Raw genomic sequence first — 17,164 nt, 5'->3', positions numbered from 1 at the left:
AGGTGTGGGATGTGTAACAGTAGAAAGGTGGACCAGGAAGGGAATAAGACTTTAATTGTAAAAATAAAATTAATTAATTAATGAAAAACTTTTTAGGTTCAGAAAAGAATGAATGAAAACTATGTGAAGCAAACAATACATCTTATGTTGTCTGGGATTTGGATTTTTAATTATTTAAATAAAGTTTAAAACATATTGTTACATCTTTTAAAAAACATTTCAAACATAATAACAATAAAATTGCTTTATAAACTAAACATTCCTGTTTATAAGGTCCATGTAGCACTCATGTAATATTGAATTGCCTGTCATATTTTGACCTTTGAAATAAGATTTGATATATTTTCTGTATACAAAAGCAAAATGGAAAACTAGAATTTGATCACTCTTTAGATCACTTGGGTGTCTAAATCACAGAAATCCTCTTCCCTCTGCCTCCTGCATTCTTCCTCAATATTTAAACTGGAAGAATAGTTTGCCATCTCCCCATTAAGTAGAAAGACGGTGTTTAAAATATGATCTATAGAAACTTCATTGGTGAATTAAACACAAGACATCAGAAGGGTTTCCTTGAGAATGCCAAGCACAAGGAAGTCATGTGATAATATTTTCTACTCAAGGAAGAGGAGGATGGAGGTTGGTGGAGGAGAGGGGAGGAAGCAGGGACAAATAGTTGGAGAATAAAAATCCAAGAAGAGAAAAGATACCTTAGGTATCAACTTTCCTACTTTCTTCAAGTTCTAAATTTAAACTCATCTTCCAAAGTCATGAATTTTCAACATTTAGTATCTTAATGAAAAATGTTCTATGGCCTGAAAACTCATTGGGGTTAATGTAGAGACAGGTGGAGAATCACAGATGGCTTCATAATTTTTCTGTTATCTGCCATTCCTTCTTTGTTTAATTCTCATTCACTGATCCATAACTTGGCACATATAGTATTATGACACTACTGGTAACTAGTCTTTATCTCTTCAGTCTTTCATTTAATCTAATAAAAGATAATATTCATAATAATATCATTTTATAGAAATCTCCCGAATTTAATAGGGTGTTTATCTTAGTTTAGAGAGTTAGAAAGGGTTATTAAATTTGGCTTTGTCTGGAGAAATAGCTCAGTCAGAAAAGTGCTTGTCTTGTAAGTTTGAGGATGTGAGTTTGATTCCAAGAACTTCTGTAAAATATGAATATGACAGCACTTGTTTGGGATCCTAGCCCTTGAGTGACAGAGACAGGCTAGACTGGCCAGCATGTCTGGCCTAAATTCTGAGCTCTGGATTGATTAAAAGACCCTGTCTCAAAATATAAGGTGGTAAATGATTGACAAAATCACCTGCGGACATCTGAAGTCAACCTCTGAGCTATGCACACAGGACACACTACAAAAACAATGTGGAAAAAATAATATCAGAAACAAATGTTGTCCTTTATCCTACTCACATACTTACATACATATGTGCATCTGCACACATAATAAGAATAAGTCCTGCTTAATTCTGAGTAATTTCATTCACAACTGAGAAGATATTTTGTTTTTTTTTTCACAAAGCCACATAAAAGTGCTTGAGCAGTGGCCTTAATATTATAACACTGGAAAACTGTGAAATTTTGAGCAACGAAAGAAATTTAGCTTAGAAATATAGATGAAATATCTGTGTATATACATATACATACACCTATATATTGCTGACAGAGCAATTTGTAAGCTAAAAAACTATCTAGACAAACAAACATTAACAACAATCAAAACATGAGTAATGGCAGTAAAAATGGAAAGTACAGAAGCAAAAGACACCGTGGATGATAAATTGACATGAGTTAATGGTTGATTCAAGAGAGAATATGCAAAACCTTTCTTGAAGTTTTGGCTCAAACATAATGGTGATCAATACTACAAAGAGAAAAAAACTCCAAAGCTTTATACTGAGATTTCTGTAGACAAGATGATACATTCATTTCTAATGCATCAACTGCTCCTGTTCTGGCCATCTGTTATTCTTCTATTACATATCTTATCTATGGGGTCCAGGTGCATATTTTTCTTCATTAATTTTCTAACCTTTCATTATTACCTAATTTCTTTCCAGTTACAGCAGTGAATCTCCAGAATGAAAGAATGAACTTCCCTGGATCCAAAGATTGCTTCAGGAAAATATATACTTCATATAGAAGCAATATTAAAAGGAGGTTTTCCAGCTAGGCATTGTAGTATACATCTTTAATTCCATCACTTGGGAAGCAGTGGCTGGTGTATCTCTGTAAGTTTAAGGCCCACATGGTTTTCATAGTGAGTTTGAGGCTCTCCTGGGCTACTTAGAGATATTCTGTAAATAGATAGACAATAATAGATAGATAGATAGATAGATAGATAGATAGATAGATAGATAGATAGATAGATAGATAGATAGATAGATGGAATAGGTGGGCTATGGATGGATGGATGGATGAATGGATAGATGGATGGATAGATAGATGAATGCATAGATGGACAGTTATATGTATATGTAGATCAGTAGAATAAATGTTTGCTAATGTAAATAGTAAATCAATCCTGGTTTCTCAAGATACTGTATCTCCTATCACTAACATTTTCAGCACTGAAAAAAAAAAATCACATATACCTTAAATTTTGCTCCAAATGAGAAAAACATAATGCTTCCTTCATTAAAACAATACCTGTAATTTACATGTAGGGAATATAGTCCAAGAATCTAAACATATTTTAAACGCTCTGAATTCCACAAAGATTTGCATGATTTTTCTACCAGTGTAAACACATGATAAGTTTACCTTAACCTCCAGTGGTAGCAATTATGCAAGAGGCACAGCAGTGACAGCTAACAGTTCAATGGCAACAATGTGTTGTAGTAGAGGACATCTAAAACTATTATTTATGAAATTTCCATTTCATACTTTTATATATCTTAGTGCTGTACATTAGAAATTGAGACATAAAATGAAAATGACAGACAATAGAAAATACATTCCCTGAAAAGTTAAATGTTGTCATATGTGGGAAAGATAAATACATCCATTCTTTAAAAGTGAACATCTGTTGGGAGGCTTCTATCAGTTTGCTATCCCTCTAAGTACATGTCATTACCCTGTGGGTGTGTGCTAGTGTAGACTATATTATTACATTTATTTCATATTGTAGCTTCCCTCTGAGTCCACCAGAAGGCTCTTCTTTCACATGTGTTCGCTTAGAAACCCACAAATTACTACTGGGAAAGTAATAGTATAGTCCCTCTGGAGTTTTTGGCATCTGCAAGAGTAGAATGTCTTCATTTTTGTCCTGCATTTTTCTATTAGAAGTCTAGGGAATGAAAATTCAAAATCAAGAAAAAATGAGCATATTTATGGAAATGGCACCACAGCATATAGGGCATTCATTGTTAATACTTTAACAAGTAAATCCCAATCTAGATTTCAGACAAAGTGGCTGTTTCTTGTACTTCCTATAAGCTGATCAATTCTTTTATTTAACAACTGAGTTTCTAATTAATCATCTTCTAGTTTTTTGTCTCGGTAAATTGTTATCTGCAATCAAACATGTATGAATATATGTACATATAATAAAATGAAGAAGAAAATATTTGTAAAGAAAAGCTGTTAATACAGATGTACAAAATTTTACCTATACACCAGAATCATGTATATGTCAATATATATTTCATACTAAATTTCACTCACTTGTTTATAGAACAATATTTGTAAATAAAAGACCTGACAGAAACTTAGCTAAATTATTTAATACAGTTATTGTCCTTCTCTTCTTTTAAATTCAAAAGCATACTTTTCTTAAGGAGATAAGTATATGGGAGGAATGAGGGAATAAGCATTTGATAGGACTCAGTTATAATTTCAGCATTTTAAAAAGTTCAGAATAAATACATCATAATATCTCCTTAGCACAGAATTAAAATGTAACAATGAGAAGTTACATGGACAAATTGAGCATTAATGTTAAGATGTGGATGTATATATGTAGTCTTGGAAAAGCCAAAATAAATACCAAGTAACTTTATTATCAATGTTCTTTGCCATATCTCATATTTACCATGTAGAAAATAGAATATTCTGGATACACAATGGTACCTGTACTCACAGTCCTGCTTACATCATGACTTTCCACTCACCTATTTTTCATAACAAAATTCTCAGTGCCATCTCCATCTCTATCCTCTCCTTCCTACTGACAATATAATATGAGTGCTTGTTAGACCCACCTTAAATGAGCTCCAAAGGGAGGTCATTTTTATCCTTTATCACCCCTTTTTATCATATCTAAGCCAAAGTCTCTCATGTGTGTTGCTGAAGTCATTCTGGTCATTAAGCATCTGATCTTCTCCCTTATAGTCTCTCTTTAACTCAGAGGTATCCTTTCAAATATGTGTGAAATGATTTCACTTCTCTGATCTGAATACATTGAGTGATTTCTTGGTGTCTATGGAATTACATGAGGCCTGTCCTTTTTCTGATTTGTCTTGATCTATACTGACTCCCATATTAGAATAATACTTGTATTATTTGTTACATTTCAACACTGTGAAAAATTATTTGATTTAAAAGATGAAAAATCTATTTCATCTCATACTTTCAAATGACTCTATTCATTATTGATTTGCCCCTTGCTCTCAGGAAAAGTATAAAAGTGGGAAGAATATACAATGGGGAGATTCTTCACATCATGGTGAACAGGAAATAGGATGTAGCAACAGAAATGGCTAGCACAAGAGAGAGTCCTATGAACATTCCCTTAAGTGACTACTTGCTCTTTTCAGTCCTCATCTTCCCAATTTGACAGTCTCCCAATACACGCTACATTTCTAATTCCTCAATGAGTTAAATTATTAATTTCTTCAGAGAATCCATACTTGAATTCCCCCTGGAAACACCTTCAAAAATATAGCAGAGAAGTATTTTAATGATCTATGTATCTGAAGTAAATCAAGGAAATGAGATTTCAGCTGGAAATGGAGACTCTATAGAAAGCTTGATTAGAAATCATGTGAGGGAAAGCTTGAATGTATGTTGCCCAAACCTGGAGGCTTTATGAAAAGCTTAGTTTTAAAGTAACAATCTTTAAAACGACAATCTTAAAGAGAATATTTTGAGGCAGTCCAGTAAGTATACACGGTGTTCTGACGGGCCAGTTTCAACCAGATTTACAGAAATACTATAGGGCAAAAAAAAAAAAATCTAGTTCATTTAAAACCAAAGTAAAATTAAAGATCAAGTAGAAATTGTTTCTACATAGAAGAGCACGAATCTAAAGAGTCCAGTTACAATACATTATGATTGTAATTTAAAAAATCAGCTCTTAATGTTAAAAGCCAAGAGACACACTTATTTAGTATTACCTAAGAACTGAACCCAGAAAGTCAAACTTATGTCTCCATGATCAAACTTACATAGTAGCTAATAATAATAAAATATCCTACGCTAGTTACTGGTTCAATAGATAAATTACTTGCTGCACAAATATGAATACTAGCATCAGATCTGCAAGACCCACTAAAAAGCTAGTTATACAAGTGATTCCAATGTATTTATAGTGAGATCAGAGGCAGACATGAGAGAAGCTCTCAAAATCTGTAAGCCACTGGTATATGCAGTGGTGAACAACAAGAGTCATGCATGATGTCTTGTGCACACAACCACATTCACACCCACGCACACCGGCAGAGAAAGGGGGTAACTATGAAAATTAATTCAAATAGTCCTTTTTTCTAAGATGACTTTTCTATGCTTATTGTGTTAGCGTGGCAAGCCAGGACCAAAGGTCTTGATGCAGATGTAGTGATTAATAAAACCCAGTCATAAGCACTTTGGAGAGCCAGAAATGTCAAGTGTTCATTTCACTCGGGAAACTTTTTGCTCTCTGTGTCTCACCTGATTTAAATGACACCAAGACAGTTAAAGCTATTCAATGACTATCTCTAGGCCTTTTAAAAATGTATTAACTTTTTTCATGTTCAAAATAACTGTCAGATTAGAGGTAGGTGGGTGAGAGGAGGAACCACTGACACAAGAGCTCACCAAAAATGACAAGAAAATGTTATACCTAGTGTAGACTCTTGAAGAGTAGGACATTTGAATGAGTATAAAGGCATTTTTTAAGCAATGTCAGCATCTATGCACATGCTGACAAATTTGCAATGAGAACAGGCTGCCAGGCACCTGTTATGAGCACTTCACATCCGTAAGGCAGGATTCTGATAAAGAAATTTATCATAAGGCAGACAGGAAACAAGTAGTCATCACAAGGCAAATATAATAAAATGTGCTTTGCAATTAGTAAAATGCCTGGAAATAAAGTTTCGGGACAGACATGAAAAGAAAAGTGGGACCAGGAAGATGGTAATGAGTAGAAGTGTTTATGGATAGTCTACTCAGGAAAACAATTTGAATGTAGTGCAATTCTCTGCATGGATGCATGACTCGAAAGCAGAAGCAAATGTAGAATGTAGAGAATTAAAATGAGAGCTGTGTATGAAAATGCAGAATTGGAATAGAGTTAGGATCGAAGACCAGGTAAGTGGCTCTAGAGTCGCAACTTAATGAGGAAAATAAATAGTTTAAAAAGAGTGCTCTTCTCATATCCTTGTCACTAGTTTTATTTCCTAAATATTCTTACTTTTTTCACTGCTATCATGGTCTTGGTAAAAACAGGGCATCTTTGAAAGAACCCAAGAGCTTACTGATCCTGGCTTTTTTTTTTTTTTCTAAAAATAGGAAGCATCAGTATTTTAATAAGTTCTAGAAAAACTTATTCAACATATTCCCCCACAAACTCCTGACTATGTACATCAGAGGAAGGTCAAATTCCAAAAGAGGGATTTCATTGTGAGTAATTACACGCTGCAATGTAATTTCCTTAAAACTGCACACATGCTGGACAAATACTTATTTGTGGCTATAACATGGGTATAGTTGCTGTAAAAATAGTACACCTTATAATAGTACCGTATGCCATAATTTACCTCAGCTATATCTGAAGTGTCATATCAAGTTTCGGACTTAATATTTAGTAACTAACAATTTAATGTACAAATCTGCAACCTGAACTCCAGAATAATTTCAGAAGACAGGCCATTATTTTTATATGGAAAAATATGATGGACCATGCCAAACACCAAAGGACTATACAGAAGGTAGAATAGACTTAAACTCATGAAAGATATATAGCACATTTCAAATACCTTGCAAAACAATGAGTTAGCTTAATGTATATATTCAGAAAACAAATAATGATTTATAAATGGTAACAAATTTCTCCCATACTGGTGAATACAGGGAATTTTAGTGAAATCACACAGTATTAAGAACACATGTAAATTACCAAAGAGCATATTTTATAAGGGAAATAGACAAGCATAGTAGACGAGTATAGAACCTCCAAGAAAAAAATCAAAACCCTTTGGGAAAATGCAGTAAAACCCCATATTATGGCAGCCACAACAACTACTTATCTTAATTTCGTGGGTGGGGGAAGGCAATTAGCATTGATTGTATCTGTATTTTCACCCTCAAAAGTAAATCTTGCAGATAAAAACAGTTGAAATAGAAATGTTAACAAACAAAGTATTTTAAAAATTATTTGAGCTGTTGAGCATGAAGAATCTCCTATAAATTAATCTCTTACTGCTACCACAAAATATCTGAGAAAGATCATATATAGACAGGGATCTATTTTCTCATAGCCCTGGAAGTTCAGCAACTGAGTGTTAGCCTAGCTTAGTTTTATTGAGGGCCCATTGTAGTTGTAATCATGATCAGTGTACCTATGAAAATGACCACATGGATAATCCAGAAGCTACAACTAACATATCATAAATCTTTATGATAGAGAATATCCAGAGACTTACTTATGATCTACTAAGCCTAAGCTTATAAAGGTTCCATTACCTTTTAACATGGCCACACAAAATATATGCTAAGTTTATCAGAAAATGGTTTGTTATCCCCATGAACTGCATACCACTATCATTTCAATGTATATAATTTAGTAGGTCATTTATTACTGTAACTCACAGGAACCAGCTGGGTAAGACTACTAATGACTTTTGTTCTCTAGCAGCCCGTAAATAACCTTTTCTGCATTGTGAAATTCAACATTTGGAACAAAGCTTCAAGTCCTATTTTCTGTGACTTATGATCCAAGTCTGTGGTATCTTCAGAAAAACAATCTTGCAATCACATTTTAGTGAGTAACAAATAACAGTTACCAGCATTGTATTGGGGTTTCTGTAGGAACTTCCCAACAGACAATGTGATGGAGGTAGAAAGTACCTGGCTTCATGCTTTTTAGTCCATAATATATAAAGACTTTGTTTTCTCTTCTATTTACATCATTTCTCCCCCAGCTGTCCTAAAAATCCCTCCCATACAACCCTCCTTTCCCTCTTTCAAATTCATGTCCATTTTTTTCATTAATTATTGTTACATACATATATATATGCATATATATTTATTTATTTATTTATATTTTTTGTTTTTGTTAAAATAATTTTTATGTAATAGATTCTGACCATAGTTTTCCTCCCACCTTTCCTTCCAGATTGGTCCCACCACCCTACTCACTTAAATACACATTTTCCCCCCTATTTCTCATTAGAAAATAAACCAGGAAGTGGAGAGAAAAATCAATCAATCAAACAAAAAAACATTTAAAAAGAGACAAAAGAAAATCATGACAGACAAACAGACCCAGAATCAGAGACACGGATACACATATAGGAATTCTATAAAAATACAAAACTAAAAACTATGATAATAAGTAAAAAACCTGAAAGGGTGAAATGTCCAGAGAAAGCTCTTTAAAGCAAACACCAACCAAAACTACCAACTGACTTCATTTTGTGTTAGCCATATACTCTAGGGGCATGCAACCTGCCTTTATGTGGTTTATATATGGAAAAATCTAATTTTCACTTTGCAAAGCAATTGTTAGTTGAAGATAACTTCCAGTTAGAAGCAGGTGTTTGTGTCCCCTTCTCTTATTGCTGGGATTCACTGTAGCCTCCATATTTTGGCCTTCTCCATTCTGATACAGTCTCTGTGAGTTAATTATATGTCAACCCTGTTGTGTCTAGAAGGCCTTTTAACCTTGGTACCTTCTCAAATTTCTCTTACAATCTTTCCACTTTCTCATTCATGAAGTTCCCTAAACCTTCAGAGAAAGGATTTGAGGGAACCACCTAAGTTAGAACTGAGTTTTGAAAGGTTTCTTACTCTCTGAGTTTTGTTGAGCTGTGTGCCTCTATTTGTTCCAATCTATTGCAGAAGGATTCTTCTGAGATGATGACTCAGCAAGGCACTGACTTATGATGATAGCAAAAATGTCATTAGGAGTCATTTTATTGCCATGTTCCTTTAGCAGAAGAGTAGTAGCATTTGGTTTTCACCTAGATCCATGGCCTAGCTATTCTAGTTCTTGGTAGCCCCATACATATAACTCATAGAATCCCATGGAGTTGGCATTATATTCAATCAAATGAGAGTGGTTGGTTACCCTCACAAATATTCTGTCATTATTGTACCAGTAAACCTTTTAGGCAAGCCACCATTTTAAAACCAATGGTTTTGGAGCTGAGTTGGTGTTTATCTTTCTCCTTTGGTAGGATAGAGTGTACCTTCTAGCATTATGAACACTAATCAGTACAGGTAAAGAAAGGTAGGCCCCAGCTTGATTTCTCACTGCTCAATACATTATGTATGTAGGTGTTATCCTCAGCAATTGTGCTTTTCCCTCAGTTGACAGAGAGGAACCAATAGCCTTACCTACAGCCTGGTTATTTGAGGTTTCCATGGGTCCCCTTTTTACTAAAAATTCATTAAGATAAAATCTACTTCTAGCAGTGGAAGGTTTATTTACTGGTGAGAGACACATCGTTAAGGATTTGTCTCCTCCATTATTTGATTATTTCATTTAGATTTTTCATATATGTTTGTATTTTATGTTTTTATTGTAGTGGATTTTAATATTACTCCCCAAATAGTGCTTACTTTTAGCTTTTTCCCCTAATATTCATTCCTATACCCTCCTATTCCCTCTCTTTTTCATTAATACCCCACTTAAAAGCTTCCCCCATCCATTCTTAACTATATATCTTATTTCCCTTGTTGAAAAGATTCTTACCTACCCCAGAGACCCTTAGTTCATACCTAACCTCCGTGGTTCACTTTAACCTACTTTAAATATAACTTGTTCATACTATTACGTACTGTAGTTGTGTGTATGTTTAGAAGTTGATTATTTTGAATTGTATAACATACTGATGTGTTCTTCTGTGGAGAACAGTATTTCTCCCATCTTCAGTATTCCTCAGTTACTTATAGTACTCTGGTATTGGGTTGAGGAAACGTGCTTTTTCACATTCACTTCTTATGGCAATGAAATTTCTATTGCTATTACCTTGTTCATGTACCCCATTGACTTTATGGGTGTAGCTTCTGATGTTACTATGACACAAACTCTTGCAGCTATTCTGATTGATTTTTTTTTTTTGTCTCTTTCAACCTCTCAGCCTCCTCTTCTGAAATGCTTTCTGAGCCTTGAATGTAGGAATTATTTAGTAAATTTATCTATTAGATATGGGCTTCACTGCTCTGCGTGTTGATTAGTCATGATATTCTGTAGTATTTTTATCTGCTGCAAGAAGAGATTTTGTTGATGTGGGGTAAAAACTACATTTATCTGCAGGTATAAAGACAAAATAATTATAATGTAGTTGATAGTTGTCTTTCAAAAAATTTCCCAAACATTATAACATGCTGTTACTGCCCTTAATTGACCCCCAAAGGTAGAAGGTAAGTTCCTATTTCTGAAGGCACCATGTTCTTTAGATGCATAAAAACTAATTTTAAGGTACCTGAGGATACCAGGCAAGTTTCCTAAGGAAGGAAGCATGCTGCAGTCCTACCCATCTAAGATGCTAATGAATAGCTGAAATGGAAAAGTAACCCTACTGGGGCAGTAGTGACACACCTACCTTCATGATGACTAACAGTTCTCTAACTGGATTGAAGTGTCACTCAATAAGATGTAAATCATAACTGTTGCTGGAACCTTAGCTAACTCCTAATGGTTAAGTTGTGGATCATGGAAGACAACCTAAACCACCATTTTGTGGAGTCTTTTAAAGAATGAAAAAGAAAAAAAAAACTGGATGGGGTGACCACTGAAAATAAATACTATACAATAAAACAGGTCTTGATATATTTCCAAATATATTCTTCTAACACTCACACACAGGCCACTTGTTTTACTACAAATATCCTTGTTTATTGGAATAACATCTTTCAGCCTGTCTCCATCTGTAAGAGCCTTGGCAGTCCTTCAAATTCTATCTCAATGGTACTTTATTATGTCCTCTCATCTGCAAACATATGGATTTTTCTCCTTTTGCAATCAATCTCCTTGGGGTTTCTTACCATTCCTGTGCTTATTTTACATAACTTTGATTCTTTTGTACATTTATCTGACTCAAAATGCTTAAATCTTAGGCTTGTATTGTGTAATATTTTTATTCTAGACACATAAAATTTGGAAACACATTAGTCATTTTGAAGATGAATAAATTTTAATAAATTTTGGTAAGCAATACCATCATTCAAAAATAGATACATAATGTGTTGCTCTCATTTTGGGTGTGAAATATGAATGAATGAATCCAGAGTCCTAGAAATGCTAAACTTATAGTATATTAACCAATTCGACCCTTTCTCTCTGCTCCCAATTTCATTAAAAATGGTCTGAATTATGGAACAATACTCTAATAATAGCACAAAACATACTATTTATAATCAAATAGACTTAGAAAGTTGTAAAAAAATTGTGAATCTAAGTAGTCTCACTTGGATGTTTTGTCATAATTTTTCACCACATCTTTGGAGAAACGTGCTTCTAATTTTTATTCTTAAACTGCATATACAAGCATGTAATATCCATGGAGATGACATAATAGCCATAAACTTGATCACATATTACTAATTATGCGTTCAGTTTTGGTTAGCAACTCTATAGAAAATCAACAAACAGCAGATGTTAGTTATTAAAATTGAAAAATATTATCCATATTAAAAAGAAATTTAAAGCATTGGTTTTAACGGTAAAAGCAATTTCTTCTATAACCATTTGATATGTTTATTTTTAACTGAAACAGAAAATTAGGATTATCATTATAGAATTAACATTAATTTATAAAAATCTGACAAAACCAATAGCAACACAGAAAACTAGCAAACACGTAGCACCTACTACATGTGAAATACTCATCCAAGTCACGTTTTACACATGCTAACACAATAGAAGTCCCTGAGACTGGCACACAGGCACTAATGTTAATATTTTCCTTTGTAGTTGAGAAAGCTGGATCATACCCAGGCTAAGTCTTTCCTTATGCTGATGTTTAGTACCAGACCGAGAATCAAGTAATCAGAATCTATGCCTTAAAAGCCATACCATATGGAGTGTCTCTGGCTTAATTCAATTGCCATTTAAATGATCAACCTAATGTTTAGCAGGCAGAATCAGAATTGAAAATCATCTGTTCTATTTAATAAATGTTTCTTTGTTTGGCCATGATTTTGTCTTACCGGTCTTTTGTTTGTATATTATAGTTTACAGTTTTGTGGTTTTTGAGTTTTGTTTGTTTCTGGCAGGGGAGGGGTTGCTTTCTCTTTGGTTTTTTTATTTCATTGTTCTTTGTCATTGTTTGCCTATTTCTTTGTTTTCTGAAGAGGAAGAGAATAATGGCACAGAGTGGGTAGGTGATGGGAAACCTATCAAAATATATTATATCAAAACTAGTTTCAATAATATATATTTGCATATCAAAAAGTACAACAAATTGTTTATTTCAACCAAAAAATAAATACATAAAGATTGTGCTATGAACTGAAAGTTGAAAAACAAACTACGAGGGATCAAGTTCTCCCCATTATTTTTCAGAGTACTATACCAAGAAAGATAGGGAGGAGTTGAAAAGGTGGCTCAGTGGTTAAGAGCACTGCCTGCTCTTCCAGAAGATGGGGGTTAACTTGACACATTGACACAACTGTTTGTAACCCTAGTCTCTGGGGATTCCACTTCCTGACACAGAAGCACATGCAGACAAAACAGTGCACATGAAATCAAAATAAATCATGTTAAAATAGTGTAAGTTAGTGAAAGGATGAGCATGTAACTCAAACCATAACAGCTTACTGAGCACAAAGTCCTGAGTTCAAATCCCCAACACAGTGCGTACCAGAGGGTATGGTGATGCATGCCTACAGTTCCAGCACTCACTTTCCAGTTTGAAGCAGGAGGGTCAGAAGTTGAAGGTTACCCTATGCTACATAGAAAATCTGAGGCCAGGTTAGGCTGTATGCAATCCTGTTTCAACATGCAAAATAAAGGAAGGGAGAGAGGGAGGCAGAGAAGCATAGAAAGCTATACAGTACTTCTTAACTCTGGTTATACTCTGTACATCCTGCATGTCGACCTCACAGTTACATCTGTGTCTTCATGAAAAGCCTTGAGAAATTGAAGTGAATTATTCCTCTTTTAAAAGATCTTTTTATGTTAATCAAAAAGAAACATATTTTCAAACCCAGATTTGATTATTCTTTAGGTAACCTTCTTGCATTTAGATATACATATGCTAACAATATGCTTAAAGATCTTTATGACTTTTTTTCAAATGGAATATTATTTACTCTTCTGCCCGATGTTTTCCTACGCAGGTAGGCAGTTGCCATGTTCAACTTCAATGGATTCCTTCTGATGCCTCAAAGGAAATCAAATTATACAGCAAGCAGGGATATCGCTAAAGCCTATGTAAATAAAAATATAAAAAATTAAATATAGCCTGTCATTTGCCTTGTGACTATTCAGAGTCAAACCATTCATGTTGTTCCAAATAAAACGCTTGAACATCAGAACTCTTTGCTGGGTGATGGGTAACTAAGAATGAACACTTTAACCGGGAGAGAAAAGGCCCTTTGAAGGCCTGTTCAGTCCCATTCCCATGATTCCTCTTTGCTTTACCATGTCCCAGACCCGCTCAGAGTGACTACAGGACTTTCTTTCATCTGCCTGAGAGCCACTGTGGGTGACTTCAAAGTGGATTGTCACAACAGTGCGCAGTAGTCTGTAAATACAGACGGAATAATATGGAAGCTGCTCAGTGTGAGGTTCAAAGAAGCTTTTAAGCAGGGAAGGTCAAACGCAGAACGTCTCAAAGCGGTTTTGTTCGGTGTTTTTCCCTGTGATTTCTCAAGATGCCGGTTTGGAGAATTTTGGATGCTTCCCTTTGCAGCTTTATCCCCATCTCCTCTCAGCTTCTAACCAGCCACTACAGACCCTTACGTACCATTTTCTTCTCACTCAGGATTTTAGCACTAATATATTAACAAATGACGAGTGAAACCCATTAGAGGACCGAGGATGGAGTCTCAGCAATCACATGATAGCTACTCACTGTCAGAACTCCACTTCCAGGGAATCGTCCACCCTTTTTTGGTTTATGTGGGCACAGGCTACACGTTTGGTACATATACAAACATGCAGTCAAAACACTCATACACATTATATAAATTTAAAAACCTAATTAGGATCATCAAGTAGTAATAGATTTCTAGCCACCGAGCTTCCTCCATACATCTTTACAGAACTATACTCTTATATTGTTGAATTAATTTTATAAAGCCCAGGACTTTAAACCTTCTGAAAACTGTTTTATGAAATAAAATATTTAACTCCCAAGCTGGTTCTGGTGTATAAGCCTATAATCTCAGCTATTAGGAAGCTATTCTTAATTATGATAGCATTAATTCACAATTACAAAACTATTTTCTGGATTTAGCAATTATATATGTACTAAGATAATGAATATTTTGTAATATTGGTTGTATTTATGCAAATTAATTCTCAAGTAGTACATTAAATCACATCTTATATTTATAAAATGATTATTTAAATTAATTTAATTAAATCTCATTGTTAAATTTTAAATAGGAAGTTAATTTACCTTTATTTTAATAAGTTATACAAAGCACTGCATGGTGATACATGTTGGAAATCCTCTACAAAAATAGTTATATGCTATATTTCTCATTTTGCCATAAGATATTTTATAATTAGGAATGGGAGATTGTATTTAGGTACTCTCCGTTATTGTGATGAAATACCATGACTGAAGATGTATAAAATAAAGAATTTAATTTGGTTCTTTCTTGTAGTTTCAGAGGGTTAGTTTGTTTCCATTCTCATGTGGAGCACTGTGGCCAAAAGGCAAGGCAGGCAGGCAGTCAGTCAGTCAGTCAGTCAGTCAGTCAGTCAGTCAGTCAGGCAGTCAGGCAGTCAGGCAGTCAGGCAGGCAGTCAGTCAGTCAGGCAGGCAGTCAGTCAGTCAGTCAGTCAGTCAGTCAGTCAGGCAGTCAGGCAGTCAGGCAGTCAGGCAGGCAGTCAGTCAGTCAGGCAGGCAGTCAGTCAGTCAGTCAGTCAGTCAGTCAGTCAGTCAGGCAGGCAGGCAGGCAGTCAGGCAGGCAGGCAGGCAGGCAGGCAGGCAGTCAGTCAGTCATTCAGTCAGTCAGTCAGGCAGGCAGTCAGGCAGTCAGTCAGTCAGTCAGTCAGTCAGTCAGTCAGGCAGGCAGGCAGGCAGTCAGGCAGGCAGTCAGTCAGTCAGTCAGTCAGTCAGGCAGGCAGGCAGGCAGGGCAATCAGTCAGTCAGTCAGTCAGTCAGTCAGTCAGTCAGTCAGGCAGGCAGGCAGGCAGGCAGGCAGGCAGGGCAGTCAGTCAGGCAGTCAGTCAGTCAGTCAGTCAGTCAGTCAGTCAGTGAGTCAGGCAGGCAGGCAGGCAGGGCAGTTAGTCAGTCAGTGAGTCAGGCAGGCAGGCAGGCAGGGCAGTCAGTCAGTCAGTCAGTCAGTCAGTCAGGCAGGCAGTCAGTCAGTCAGTCAGGCAGGCAGGCAGGGCAGTCAGTCAGTCAGGCAGGCAGTCAGTCAGTCAGTCAGGCAGGCAGGCAGGCAGTCAGTCAGGCAGACAGTCAGTCAGTCAGGCAGGGCAGTCAGTCAGTCAGGCAGTCAGTCAGTCAGTCAGTCAGTCAGTCAGTCAGGCAGACAGTCAGTCAGGCAGGCAGGGCAGTCAGTCAGTCAGGCAGTCAGTCAGTCAGTCAGTCAGTCAGTCAGGCAGGCAGGCAGGCAGGCAGTCAGTCAGTCAGTCAGTCAGTCAGTCAGTCAGTCAGTCAGGCAGGCAGGCAGGCAGGCAGGCAGTCAGTCAGTCAGTCAGGCAGTCAGTCAGTCAGTCAGGCAGGCAGGTCAGTCAGTCAGTCAGTGAGTCAGTTAGTCAGGCAGGCAGGGCAGTCAGTCAGTCAGGCAGGCAGTCAGGCAGGCAGGCTGGCAGGCAGGCAGGCAGGCAGGCAGCCCATTCTAATTCAAACCATCATAGTAATTACTTGATTCATAAGTATTTTTAAAACTATAAAATAAGATCTATGTATGCAAAATGCAATGTGACCAAAAGTATCTTATGAAAACAATAGGGACAGTGGTAACACTAAAATCCTTTTTGAAAAGCCATATGAAAACATACTACAGAAGCTTCGTGAAATATGTACATATATGAAAAGAATATAAATGTAGTCACTGTAAAATGAGAGATGTACTGTCCCAATTATATACCATATGCCGCCAAGTAAAATTTCCAATGCCAGAATGGGTTGCATTTTGCTGACTGATTGTCAAAGGAGGTCCTACAAATTTCCCCAAACATCACCGCACTGTCAAGGCTATTGGTTGCTCTCTCCAACCTGATGGTGAAGCCCTACTGCTAAATTGCAGTAAATTAAAAATTAGATTGTGTATGTCTTTATTCACACTGAGGTCTCACTCCGAGGGTGATGCTTCTAGTATAGAGCCAAGTGCACAGACTCTGTCAGTCGGTCCCCAAACTGTATTCTCCATGAGGGTCCCTTCTCTGGCGGTTTACTCTGCCTGCCCTACTGCCTCCGTTCTGGTTGGAATTACCACCCTGCCCAGCACAACCATGACTCTAAAGCCCGATGGCTGTTCCTACGGGTTTATATATCAAACTCTCAATCCACAAACACAATAAAATTACATCAAATAGACAAAGATACAAACTTTCCTTCTATATGAGATATAAGACTTATAAAATC

Source organism: Micromys minutus (assembly GCF_963924665.1).
Source record: "Micromys minutus genome assembly, chromosome: 4".
Classification (NCBI taxonomy): domain Eukaryota; kingdom Metazoa; phylum Chordata; class Mammalia; order Rodentia; family Muridae; genus Micromys; species Micromys minutus.
The sequence above is the reverse complement of the archived record's forward strand: the minus strand, read 5'-3'. Positions refer to the sequence as shown.